At 41.2% G+C, this 12,744-nt stretch overlaps 1 non-coding gene across 1 annotated transcript; it reads right to left on the minus strand.

The window, feature by feature from the left end:
- Positions 1–7,995: 7,995 nt before the first annotated feature.
- Positions 7,996–8,100, minus strand: LOC148093402 (U6 spliceosomal RNA). Its single transcript, XR_015714520.1, has one exon. It is a non-coding gene; the product is annotated as a U6 spliceosomal RNA (small nuclear RNA).
- Positions 8,101–12,744: the final 4,644 nt, after the last annotated feature.

Consider the following 12,744-nt stretch of genomic DNA (forward strand, 5'->3'; position numbering starts at 1 on the left):
AGGGACTGAAATCTGAAAGGCAGGAGAAGGACAGGTTAGAGCCATGGGCAAGCTGAAGATAGATGGCTGTGCTGGGACTGCCTCGAACTCCCAGAATTTTCCAGTCAGGGTGTCTCTGTGGACCAAACATGGGCCATGAGTGAGAAGAAACATATGGGCACTGGGGGATGAGAGGGAGAAAGAGACATTGGTCCCCTTCCCACACTCTCTTCCTGATCGAGGGTAGCTGACAAATATGAGTGAATGTGGGAGCTTTGACCTTTCACCTTCTTAGGACCAAATGAGAGGTCACTTCAGGAGTTAGAGTGATGGGGCACTTTGTATTGTCTAAGAGTCACCAGAAAAGCACTCCTCCCCGCAAAAAGAAAGAGAGAAAATAAGAAAACAAAACATGACTCTTGACCTTAGGGTGTTACATACTCTTGGATAATATATTTATATTAAATGAGGGACAGCTTCCTGCCTATTGGATTAGCCCCAAAGATGGGAATTTCAGGCCCTATTCACTAGGCTGCTCAGGAGGATAGTTGCTGGGGGGAGTGGAGGGGGAGTCTTTCTGTTTCCTCAGATTATACCAGGTTACCACCGATGGCGGTAACGGTGTCTGTGTGTGTCGACAGCACACAGTCTCAGAAAAGCAGGGAGATCCAATCTAGAGGAAGAGAGAATAGTAACAATAACAGATAATGGTTCACTGAGAAATCAGGGCAGTGCTGGAGCACAGTAGTTCCAAGCTGCAGGAGCAGCCAAGCAGAAATCGCCGTGTACTGTACTTACAACGAAGCCCGAGGTGGGTATTATTATGTCATTTTATAGAGGACAGTGAGGCTCAGAGAGGTTAAGCAACTTCCTCCACATCCCAAAGGCAGCAAGTAGCGAGGATGAAACTTGAACTTGATTTCATTCGCAGTAACCGCTACTCCCTGCTGATCCTCTTTCCCGGCCCAAAGATGGCGGTGGGCCTTCTACTGTATTTTTCCACTGCCGCTCTCTTCTTTCTTTACCACCCTCTTCTCTCCCAGGGATTCCATTCTCAATTGAACCCAAGTCCGTCTCCTTTCCCCTCACCTGGGATACGTCAAACGAGCAGAGACTCAACAGTTTTGAGCCAGTGAAACTTTGGCTGCAGATAGCACAGTGGTAATCTTAGGCAAGAAAACAAAGATGGAGAGAAGCAAGTTCTTACTACGTGGTATAGTCAGGTAAGAATTTGGTTAACATGAGATCGAGGATGAAAAGGGATCTCTCTGAGGGCTTCAAGTAAGTATCGTGGTCAGGGCTTGCAGGATAGAAGCAAAATGCTGCCGTGTCACTGATTTGTGCACCCTTGCTGGCTGTCCTGAGAAGGCAGGCATCTGTCTGGTATCCACCACTGTAAAGCACTTTGCCACTGGGAAATGGGTCAGCAATTTGGCCCAGTCTCTTGCTTCCTTCTTTCAGGGCAGTGCTGGAGCACAGTAGTTCCAAGCTGCAGGAGCACCCAAGCAGCAACTACTAGACACCCTCAAAGTAGCTGCGCCCCATTAACATTGTCTGTGAGGACATTATCTCTTGCTTGTCCTTCCCTGAACCTGCTGAGTTATTTTCTTAGGCTGCCATGATAGAACTGTAAAAAACTAGTGTTCAGACAGCCAATATCATCAGCAATTCAGCGAGCCTATTGCTAAAGCAGCACTAGATTCAAATGACATTTTTGACAAGCAGCATCAGATTTCAGATTTACATGGGACTCTCCCCGGAAGGAGCTTCTTGACCTGGAAGGAGGCCAGAGCAGCATTTTTTTGCCTAGGTCTCCATGTGAAACTCTGCCTTTGGATGTACACTTGAAAGAAGACGATAGACAGACATTCCTCTCTGTAAGGAGCTGTCTGATCCCTGATTAATATATGTTCAACTCTGAAATCAGTAGAGGTTAGTGAAAAGAAATGAATGATGGTTTGATTCTGAATGTTGGAGCTTCCTGGCCGGGAAGGGGCAAGACCCAGAGTTGGGAGAACTAACAATAAATCATTGCTGAAGCGGGGCCACACAAAGAGGACTCCGAGGTCCATCTGCAAAGCCTTTCATTGATCCATTGATTTTAAAAAATGTTTATTGAGCACCTAGTAGTGCTAAAATACCAAGATGGATGCTAACAACAATAGGAAACATTTTCCAAGCATGACTATTTCAGTCTGTTTGGACTGCTATAATGAGATACCATGGACTGGGTGGCTTAAACATTTGTTTCTCATAGTCTGGAGGCTGCAGTCTGAGATCAGGGGACCAGCATGGTTAGGTTCTTGGTGAGGTCTGTCTTCCTGATTGTATCTTCCCATGGCCTTTCCTTGGTGGGTGCACACAGAGAGATCGAACGACTCTTCCTCTTTTTATATGAGACACCCCTTTTCATATTAAAAACATTTAGCATATCAGAGATAGAAGAAGATTCTTTAACCAAGTAAAGGATATCAGAACCCCTACTGCAACCTTATTCTTGGTGGTGATATAGTAATGACATTCTCTTGAAAATGAGGACCCAAATAAAGAAGCTGCCACCTGCAGGCTGTGTCCATAGGAAGCGACCTTGAGATAGAGGTCAGTACATAAAATGCTACCAAGGGAGTGTTCCTAGATGAACCTCAGAGTCCTCCTTGCCTGGCCCCGCTTCAGTCATGATTTATTGTTACTTCTCCCAACTCTGGGTCTTGCCCCTTCCTGGCCAGGAAGCTTCAACATTGAGAATCAAACCATCATTCATATGCAAAAGGGAGGAGAAGGAAGCTGGCTTAGGCAGGAGAATTTGAGCTTGGAAACAGTTCCAGTGAAGACCTCAGTCAAACTCACGAAGAGTTCTGGAATCTGGATGGCCCTTTAAATTGGTACTAAATCAGGTTGCTGAAGGCACAGGATCTAATCCCGATGATGATGATGGCCATCTTGCCACCATGAAGGGGTAATTGCCTAAAAACAGAGCAAAAGCAGAATTAATAGATGGAGGGAACAACTCCCTTATGATGGAAACTGAAGGAAAGTCAAGATTAAATGTGACAACATAGCGCTTGACACACAGAAAGTACTCAATAAATATCTACTATTCCTTCTATGAGCATTCTCAAATACCTCCTTTTCTACCCTGTGCTACCCTGACACTTGCTCTACTTTCCTTTCTCTGTATAAAATTATTTATCCCAGATCTACTGGCAAAGAGGGAGAGGGAGACGATTGAGATTATTGATCTAGTCTCCAGGACAAATAAAAGCAATTTAAGCCTGAAACAAGACAAGAAAAAGTAGTTTCTTGCCAAGGAAGATGCTAGCAACAGATGCCAGCCCTGTGGGCTTTCTTTGACACTGTCAGCCAAGCTTCACTTCAGCCTAATATGATTGTTCCGACCCCTGAGAACTTTTCTGGAAGTTGGGGAGGGTCAACAAAAGATACCTCATGGCCCTTGTAGTTGTGTAGACACCTGATATTCATCACATCAGTTGTGTCCAGATACACTCCAGGTTGCTTAAATCCTAGTATGTCATGAGGAAGCCAGAGCTTTGGGATAGCAGGGTCACAGAGATGCTCCCATGTTCCAAAAGGGGATAAGAATTCTAGAAGCCAAAAAACACAGAACCCTTGAATGGACGAGTCCAGGGAATGCTCTTTTTACAAATCAGCACCCAAATTAGGAAACTTGCCCAGTGATCCCTTATCTAGTTTAAATTACAAACATCTTCTCAGTACTTTTCTCTGATAGAATCAGGAGGAAATTTGAGCCCAGGCTGGCAAATAGATATCAGCTAACATGCCAACTTCCATCAGTTGTTGGTGTTTGGAGCAGCACTGTATAGAGAAATATTCCCAATCGGGTTTTAGAAGAAAGCAGCGCTGTAATCAATTAGCAATGTCTGTCATGGACAATGGTCAGGAGTGAGAGGCCTGTCTGCTACAGATTTGTTGACCTTGAATTCTGGGGTAACAAGGTGGTTGCAGCAGGGATAGGGGTGGGATGGTCCAAAGTTAGGTTGCCCATTGTACACTCTTCCTATACTGGCCCTGTATTTTTATTTAGCCCACTATGTATTCTATCTTGCACATGGTTAGAATGGCTGTGAATCATCGCTTCAGACTCCCCATCCTACCTGAGTTAGGAAGATAAATTGCAATATCAGGTCCTGGGCCAGCCAGATAACAGCTTTTTGCTTTTTGCTCCTCTTGCAGAAGGGTGGTCCCGTGGTCACACAGATACTGCCCCACAGAAGCCTGTTGTTGCCTTTTGTTTGAGTTCTTTGAGGTAGAGATATCATAGATTCCAGAACACAAGAGAGGCTTCTGGGATCATCTGGCGAGATCTAATTTTACAGATGAGAAAACTGAGACCCAGAAGAGGGAAATGGTGTGTCTGAAGTTACGGAGGGAAACACAGGCTGCCAGCCTTCCCACAGCACCACATTCATTTGTTTCATTCCTTCTCCAGCTTTATCTCCCCAGTTATAATAATCAAACTTCCCATGCAGGCATATTTCAACAAATAAATTAATGGCCATGTGGCATACTGCATCCTTTGCAGAATGGAGGCAACATAAATACAAAGTGACAATGACTAGCTTATGTCTCAAAGGCATGTAACAGAAAATGACAGAAGACTTGAAACATTGGTGATAGTATTACTCTATTAAGGAGGGTTTGCATTTCCTTAGGCACATCAGAAGTCACATTGGAAATCTTTTCTTAAGGCCCAGAATGTAACATATTCTTTATTTGTAAAATCTGCTAATACAATATGTGAATATAGGTAGTTGTGCATTTTGATAATTTGGAAAGCTTTGGTAGTTTTGCATTTGAACAAAAATGTGTTGAACCCTTGTCCAAATAAAGTATGTTGGGGTTGTTAGTACGACAAAGATGATAGAGCACCATCCCAGCTCCACAAAGCTCGCAGTCTGGTTGGGAACACAAATGGGGACACATGCACAAAAAGTATGGTGCAATATAAATGAAATTATAAATGTGTATGTAAAATTCAATTATGGCACAGAGGAGGGTGAGATTAACTTTGGAAGGCAGCAGGACATTTTTTGCAGAAACAACCTCTGAGTTGGGCTTTGAAGGGTAAAGAGGAATTCTTCAGTAGCTCTTGTGCCAATCACTGTGTTAGATACTGGAGGTTGAAATAAATACATGAGAGAGAGTCCCTGACCTCTCAGATCTCATAGACTAGCCAAGAGGTCAACAAATAAACGAAGAATTATATTATAGTGTGTTAAGAGCAGTAGTCTTTGGGTGAACTGAGGACAGTCATAAGAAAGGCCATGTTGAGGGGTGAACTTGTCTGGGCATTTTTCCTCTGTGTTTGTAATGCTCCTTTTCAGCAAGTACTTATGAGTCATCCTGATAGCATTAGAATATCAACAAGAAAATGACTATCTACAAGAGAATTGATGAGAAGGAAACTATAAAAAACTGATGGAAACCTAGCTATCAGCATCCATTTAATAAAAATTACTGAGTACCTACAAGATGCTAGACACCATATTGATATGTGGGCATACAAGAGAGAGAAATACCAAGTGGCCATAAAGTCCAGGGGGTAATGGCATGGGTGATGGAGTCAGCCTGCCTGGGTTCAAACCCCAGTTTTCCAGTTAACTAGCTATAAGATCTTGGACTAGTTGTTCAACCTCTCCATATTTCAGTTTTCACATTTGCAAAAAGTAGACGACAAATAACTCCGATTGTTATGTTAAAAACAATAAAACAGGCAGAAGGTTTAACCTAGTCCCTGGCACATGGTAAGTGCTCAATACAAGTGTTACCAATGAAGAAACATGATGATGATGATGATGATAAACAGATGCTGAACTTGAAGAGCCTTGGAATGAGTTTGGGCTTTATTCTCTGGGAAGCTGAAAGATTTTTGTTGTTTTTTAAAAAAATTTTAGCCTGGCTGGCATGGCTTAGTGGTTGAGTGTCGACCTATGACCCAGGAGGTAGAAGTTCCATTCCCTGTCAGGGCACATGCCCCAGTTTCAGAGTCAATCCCTGGTGTGGGGTGTGCAGAATGCAGCCAATCAATGACTCTCATCATTAATGTTTCTATCTCTCTCTCCCTCTCCCTTCTTCGCTCTGAAATCAGTAAAGGCATATTTTAAAAACAGATTTTTTTTAAATTATAGTTTGCATTCAGTATTTATTTTCTTTTAGGTGTATAGCATAGTGGGTAGGACAGTCATATACTTTACCAAGTGTTCTCCTGATATTTCCAGTACCCAGTGGGCACCATACATTTATAACAATATTAATTACTAGATCCCCTATGCTGTACTTTACACCCCCATGACTATTTTGTAATTACCAACCTGTACTTCTCAATCCCTCCACCTTTTTCACCCAGTCTCCCAATGCCCCCTCCCTTCTGGCAACCATCAGTCTGTTCTCTGTATCTATGAGTCTATTTCTGTCTTGATTTTGTTGTTGTTTATATTGTTCTTTAGATTTCACATATAAGTGAATCTTGGTATTTTCTTTCTTTGACTAACTTATTTGACTTAGCATAATAACTTCTAGGTCCATTCATGCTTTCACGGATGGTAAAATTTTGTTCTTTTTGATGGCATTGTATATAGCTGAAAGGTTTTAATCAAAGCAGTGACATGATCAGATTCCATTTTTAAAATATTTTTATTTTTAAAAAACTTTAAATATACACAAAGCAAAGAACATAATGTACTCTCATATGTATAACACTCAGATTCCACAATTATCTAGATTTTGCCACATTTGCTTCATCTATCAAATTTTTTTTTGCTTCCCTTACAATAGCATATCCCTAACTCACTTTGTCTATTTTCCGCCATTTCTACAAGGATCTCTGCTTCCTTTTAGTGGGAAGGTACTTAGAGGCCACAGCCTGGGTCCTAGGCTTACTCATTGGCCCTGGGCTGCTTTTGCCTCTAGGCATTTCTAGTGAATGGTTAGGAAATAGGTACTTTTGAAAAAGAATCACGAGTTCATACTGAGATTTGCAGTTCAGTTTGAGGGTATATGCTAAGTGAGATGAATCAGACAGAGAAAGACAGATACTGTGTGATATCACTGGTCGTGGAACCCAAAAGCTGAACGTGTAAAAGCAGAGAGTAGAATTGTGGTTACCAGGGGCCAGGGGTAGGAAATTGGAGTGATGTTGTTTAAGGCTGCAAACTTGCAACAAGTAGGTGAATAAGTTCTGGAGATCTAATGCACAGCATAGAGATTAAAGTCAACAATACTGTATTATAAACTTCAAAGTTGCTAAGAGATTAGATCTTTACTGTTCTCAACACACACACAAAAGATAATTATGTGCCATGATAAAGGTGTTAGCTAACACTACTGTAGTAATAATATTGCATTATATAAATGTATCAAACAACACATTGTACACCTCAAACTTATACAATGTTAGATGTTAGTTATATTTCAATTTTTTTTAACAATCAAGGTCTTTATTGACGTCTAATATAATAGTTTTATTATTTTATTTTGCTGAAAATCTTTGTCCTAACAACATTAACATGATTATTTATTTGCTTTATCCTAAAATATATAGTATTTCCAAAACAAAACCAATATTGCTATAATTCATACTATATTTATATGAGTGATGTTACATTTATATTATATATAAACATATACTATACTTGTAATATTATTATATTTATATTATAATGATATATTTACAACATAAAATATTGTCATTTTATAAGTTAAAAATAGTCTAATATAGGCAACTTCATATGGTTCAACTTAATACTGACAATAAGATTACTGAATGAAGTCTAATATTTATTTGAAATTTTTTTTGTTTCTTAAAATATATTCCACAAGAATGTAAAGTCAAAATACTTTTATGAAAGTTACTAAAAATAATTATTTTCTTGGTGTGGTTAATGTCACCAATTTGAGGAACAGCTGTTTTTTAAAAAATTAGATTTATTAGGCTAACACTGGTTAATAACATATAAGTTTCAGGTGTACAATTCTATAAAAAATGTGAAATGCTTCACAAATTTGCGTATTATCCTTACACAGGGGCCGTGCTTACCTTCTTTTATCATTCCTAAAAGTTTAGTATATGCCAAAGTGAGCATATACTTTAGGACTCTCTTATTTTATTTTACTTTTACATAATATTATTTTTTTATTCCAAAGTCAAGATTTATAAGAGGACATATTCAGGGAAGTTTTGCCACAACCTATGTCCTCCGTTGTGCATTCCTCCCCTATTATTTTTATTAGTTTTTGATTTATCTTTCCAGAGCTTCCCTTTGCAAATATAAGCAAACAGTCTGTACATATATGGTTGCATGAATGTATGTGGTTTCCCCTTTCTTACGCAAAAGTTATGTATATTGTTCTGCATCTCGCTTTTTTCTCATGAGAGTTTCAGATTAGCATTTTGAAAAGACCACTCATCTCCTGTAGGGAGAAAAGACTGGAAATAGATATTCCTGCTGGAAGTGGGGAGGCCACTGCAGTTGTCTAAACAAGGCTGGTGGTGGTGGCTAGGATGAGGATAGTGGCAGTGGAGATGGAGAGAAGTGGTTTGAGATAAACTTTGGAGTTTAAAGGGACAGACTTAGGGGTTTGTTTTGATGTAAGGGGTACCCATAGCTTTGGGCAAAAAATCCACGCCATCCCCCTGGTCATGTTTATATTCGAAGTGGGATGAAATTTCCTATGGAAAAGGAGATTGGGCCATATCTACCCTACTTCATTTTAAAAATTTATTATAGAAAATTTCAAGCATACATAAACTGGAAGACTATAATGAACCCCTAGCACTCTCATCACACAGGTTCATCAATTATCAACCTTTGGCCCACATAATTTAATCTCTACTCCCAACTACTCTCATCCATTAGCCTTTCTCATCCCCCAAAAATATTGGAAAGCAAGTCCTGGGTATCCTATCATTTTATCTGTCCAGTATCTTCCAGCATCTTGAAGAGACATTGTTATCCAAATACCGCTCTCCCTTTCCCCAATCCCTGCCACTCTGCTAACTGACTCATTGAAGTTTCTTGCTTTGGTGTAAGGCTTTGGTCCCTTTAAAAACTCAACATGGCTTGTGTTTCACGGAGATACCCAATGTACAATTTGACTTAAAAATAGAATCATTCAGTTTGCTGGAAAGTAGTGATAGAGAAAAGGTCAGGTGTAATGGTGACTGATTCATCCTCAAACACTCCTCGGAGCCCGACTTCCCCATGAAAACACCGCAGTGTGGCTGGCACTAGAAAGCTCTGGCCAAGTGCCCCATGCCCACAGGGCAGAGAAGCAGGTGTACCCCATTCACCTGATGCCAAACAGACAGCCTCTCCCCCTTGACTTCTAGAGCTGTGACTCAGAGATAACTTTCTACTCACGTCCCTAAACACTTGGGCTAGGAGGTGTCACAAACTATACTCTTGCTTGAGTGGAAGGCCCTTTGCCCCCGTTGGAGTCTTCATTGTCATTACTTGCAGCCTAAGCAGTCCTGACTTACCTCCACATCCTCTGCACTGATATCTGCTTTATCACACGAGCTGTGCCTACCAGGTAATGTGCAGCTCCTTGCAATTTTCTTAACTGCCCTTAGGCCCCATTTTCCCACCTCTAAAATAGAGTCCATTTTACTACCAACTTCATAGTCTCGATGTGATGATTAAAGTAAACACGGTACTTAAAGACACCTAGCACCACACCTCGGACACACTGTTGTTGCTACATTTAACATATGTATCTCGTGGGTACCAGTTCAGTCTTCCTCATTTACCCCATATTCTGAGCGAAGCTCCTTTTCTGCCCACTGGATGATGATGATGATGATTGGCAGTAGAACTATCTGACCAAGGAAAGATTCTTAATCATTGTGAGCTCAATATTTTCATATGTAAAATGGAATTTTAATAACATGTTCTATAAAAATGATGTGTGGGTTGTCAAAAAATGGGTGCAAAAGTGGCCAACACTGTGCCTGGAACGTAGTGAGTGCTCAACAATGCCTTGGGTGATTGTAAGAGCTGGTTGGGGTGAGGGATGTCACTCTGACAAGGTCTCTTCTCAGGGTGAAACAATTTAGGTGTCATCCCTCAGATGGACAGAGAGAAGAGAAGTTCTCCCTGCCAATCTAAGAAGTTTGATGTCACAGGGCTGTTAGCAGTAGTTTTGTTTTGTTTAATATGTATTTATTGATTTCAGAGAGAGGAAGGGAGAGAGGGGGGAAGAGAGAGAAACATCAATGATGAGACAGTCATTGATCAGCTTCCTCCTGCACACCCCCCACTGAGGACTGAGCCTGAAACCCGGGCATGTGCCCTGATTGGGAAGCGAACCACGATCTCCTGGATCCTAGGTGGATGCTCAACCACTGAGCTATGTCAGCTGGGCAGCACTAATTTTTTTTCCCTTTAGGAACTATTTAAGCCCATAATCGGATTCACCTCCAAACATAGAGTTACTTGAGCAAACCTGAATAGTTTAATAGATGCCACAAATTTCCAGAGTTCTAAGGCATTTAAAATGAGCTTGTTCCATTATTTATCAATTCCCTCCATGTTATCCACCATAGTCAACTAATAATTTATCTTGTCCTAGAGCTAGGAAATCAATCCATTTGAGGTGGATTATGAATACTGAGTTCTAGAATTCAGTAGCCTTTGTGCTACTAAACTCAGTTGAATAGGCCCACAGGGATAAGGAGGTGGGGAGGGGACAGCACCATAGTGGAAAAAGTGGTTTTAATTTTAACTTTTATTTTGTATTAACCATTTTCCCACACTACTTTGTAAATTGCAGTGAGGAAAGAGAACAAAGCAATAAAAGCAAAATATATTCAAATGAAGCCTCACAGTGTAACATAGTGGTAGGTGGTGGTGCCATTGGAGGTTTATTTCTTTTAATGCCTAATTTGCTTGTGAATTTGAAATTTCAGAAGGCAGAAGAGAAAACCTCGGTTTACTCATTTTAAAAAGTAGTTTAGAATGTTTTTGAATCAGTACGAAAAACCAAACAAACAAAAAAAGAAACGCACCCCCAAAGCTCTCGTCTTCCTCCAGGATACCATCCTTGATGACCTTATCCATTTTGTAAGTAATGAGCGAGGGGGGTATCAACCTGGATTTTTCTAAGGTTTGTTTAGGGCCACTATATTCATCTATCTCTGTGCACAGTGGAGTTGCATCATACACACATCGAACTCTATGAATTCAACTGCCTGCTTTTGGCAAAAAGAGGAGGGAGGTAGAGAGGATTCAGAAGGTGTGGGCAAGTCCACCCACCATCCTGCTTAGCCCTAGCCATTGGTTTCAGGGGCTACTCTAACTGCAGATGTGCTTCTCCAGACCAAGTGTGAGTTTTAAGGCCGGAAACAAGAATATATTTTTTATAGTATGGTCTTGAAGCATCTTTATTTGATTGATCAAAGGAAGAAACAGGAATGTCTTCCACGCTGAGAGAGAAGTGGAATGGACCTTCCAAGGGTAGATATAAGCTATGTGCACCAACATCAAACCAGCCCCCACAGAATATGCAAATCTATTGCATGCCAGATGAGGGAGACACAGTCAGGGGGGCTGCCCAAATCACAGCAGTTTCCTCTGTGGCACCTTCTGTCCTTTCTCCCGTGGCTGAATGATCCTGGGCAGAGACATCTGGCCCAAGCCACGATGATCAGAGTCTCCCTTCCAGGAACCTGAAACCTGAGCAGAGAGGTGCAGACAGAGACGTCTCTGCAACACAATTATTTGAGTAGTAGCTCTAGGGACTTCCAGGGCTGAGATCCCCAAAACTTACCATTTTAAATCCTAATTGGCAACTCTTATGATTCTGTGATTTTTCCTACTATCTTCAAGGAAGTTAACCAGAATTGCTTTTTGTGTTTGCAATGAAGGAGCCTTATTTAATAAACCAAGTTATCATCCCATTAAGTTAAAAGCTTCTTGGAATTAGAACTGAGTTACTAACACAAGCTAAAGGCCCCAGAGGGTACCTGCTGCACAGACAGCTCTGGATGGTACAAAAGGAAGACGCCAAAAGGCAGAACCCACTAGTTCAGTGCCCTAGGCTGATATTTCCCAAAGTGGGTTCCAAGGAACCCTGATCCAGCAAGATGATTCCTGATAAAAAGGTTACCTGGTCAAATAACTTAGAGGAATGCATTATACTCTATTCCTCCTCTAGAAAGTCATCAAACAAGCCCTTTAGACTTACTTAAAAGCACTGCAGTAAAAACATATAATTTGCTAAACCAGAATTTCTAAAACATATCACATAGCAGCTAATCTTCACCACCTCCATCCTTCTACAGTCCCCCGCCCCCACAACTCCTATTAACACACACATTTTGGGGAAGCATAAAGAGACGCTATGTGGAGAGAACATCTAGTGAAACGTTTCCTGGGAGCTTTGACTTTCCCCTTACACCTCTGGTCAAAAGAGTTGATCCCTCTGTCATTCCTCAGGGGTTTCCTAGGACAGTGGCATGCCCAGCCCTGCGCTGGGTGTGCTAGGGACGTCCATAGCATAGCGGGAGGCGCCCTGTGGGAGGGGTAAAAGACGTGGTTGGAACCCCGGCTCTGAGCAGGAACTCAGAACTGACTTTGTTCCCTTAGGCAAATCCTTGACTTCTTACTGAATCAATATCCTTGTGTCTTAAATGGAGCAGGTAACAATGACCTCACCTCACCACTGAGTCGTTAGAAATACCTAACAGAATAATGGATGTGAGGGCACTTTGTAAACTTCAAGGCATTA

Source organism: Miniopterus natalensis, chromosome 4, assembly GCF_054644295.1.
Source record: "Miniopterus natalensis isolate mMinNat1 chromosome 4, mMinNat1.hap1, whole genome shotgun sequence".
NCBI lineage: Eukaryota > Metazoa > Chordata > Mammalia > Chiroptera > Miniopteridae > Miniopterus > Miniopterus natalensis.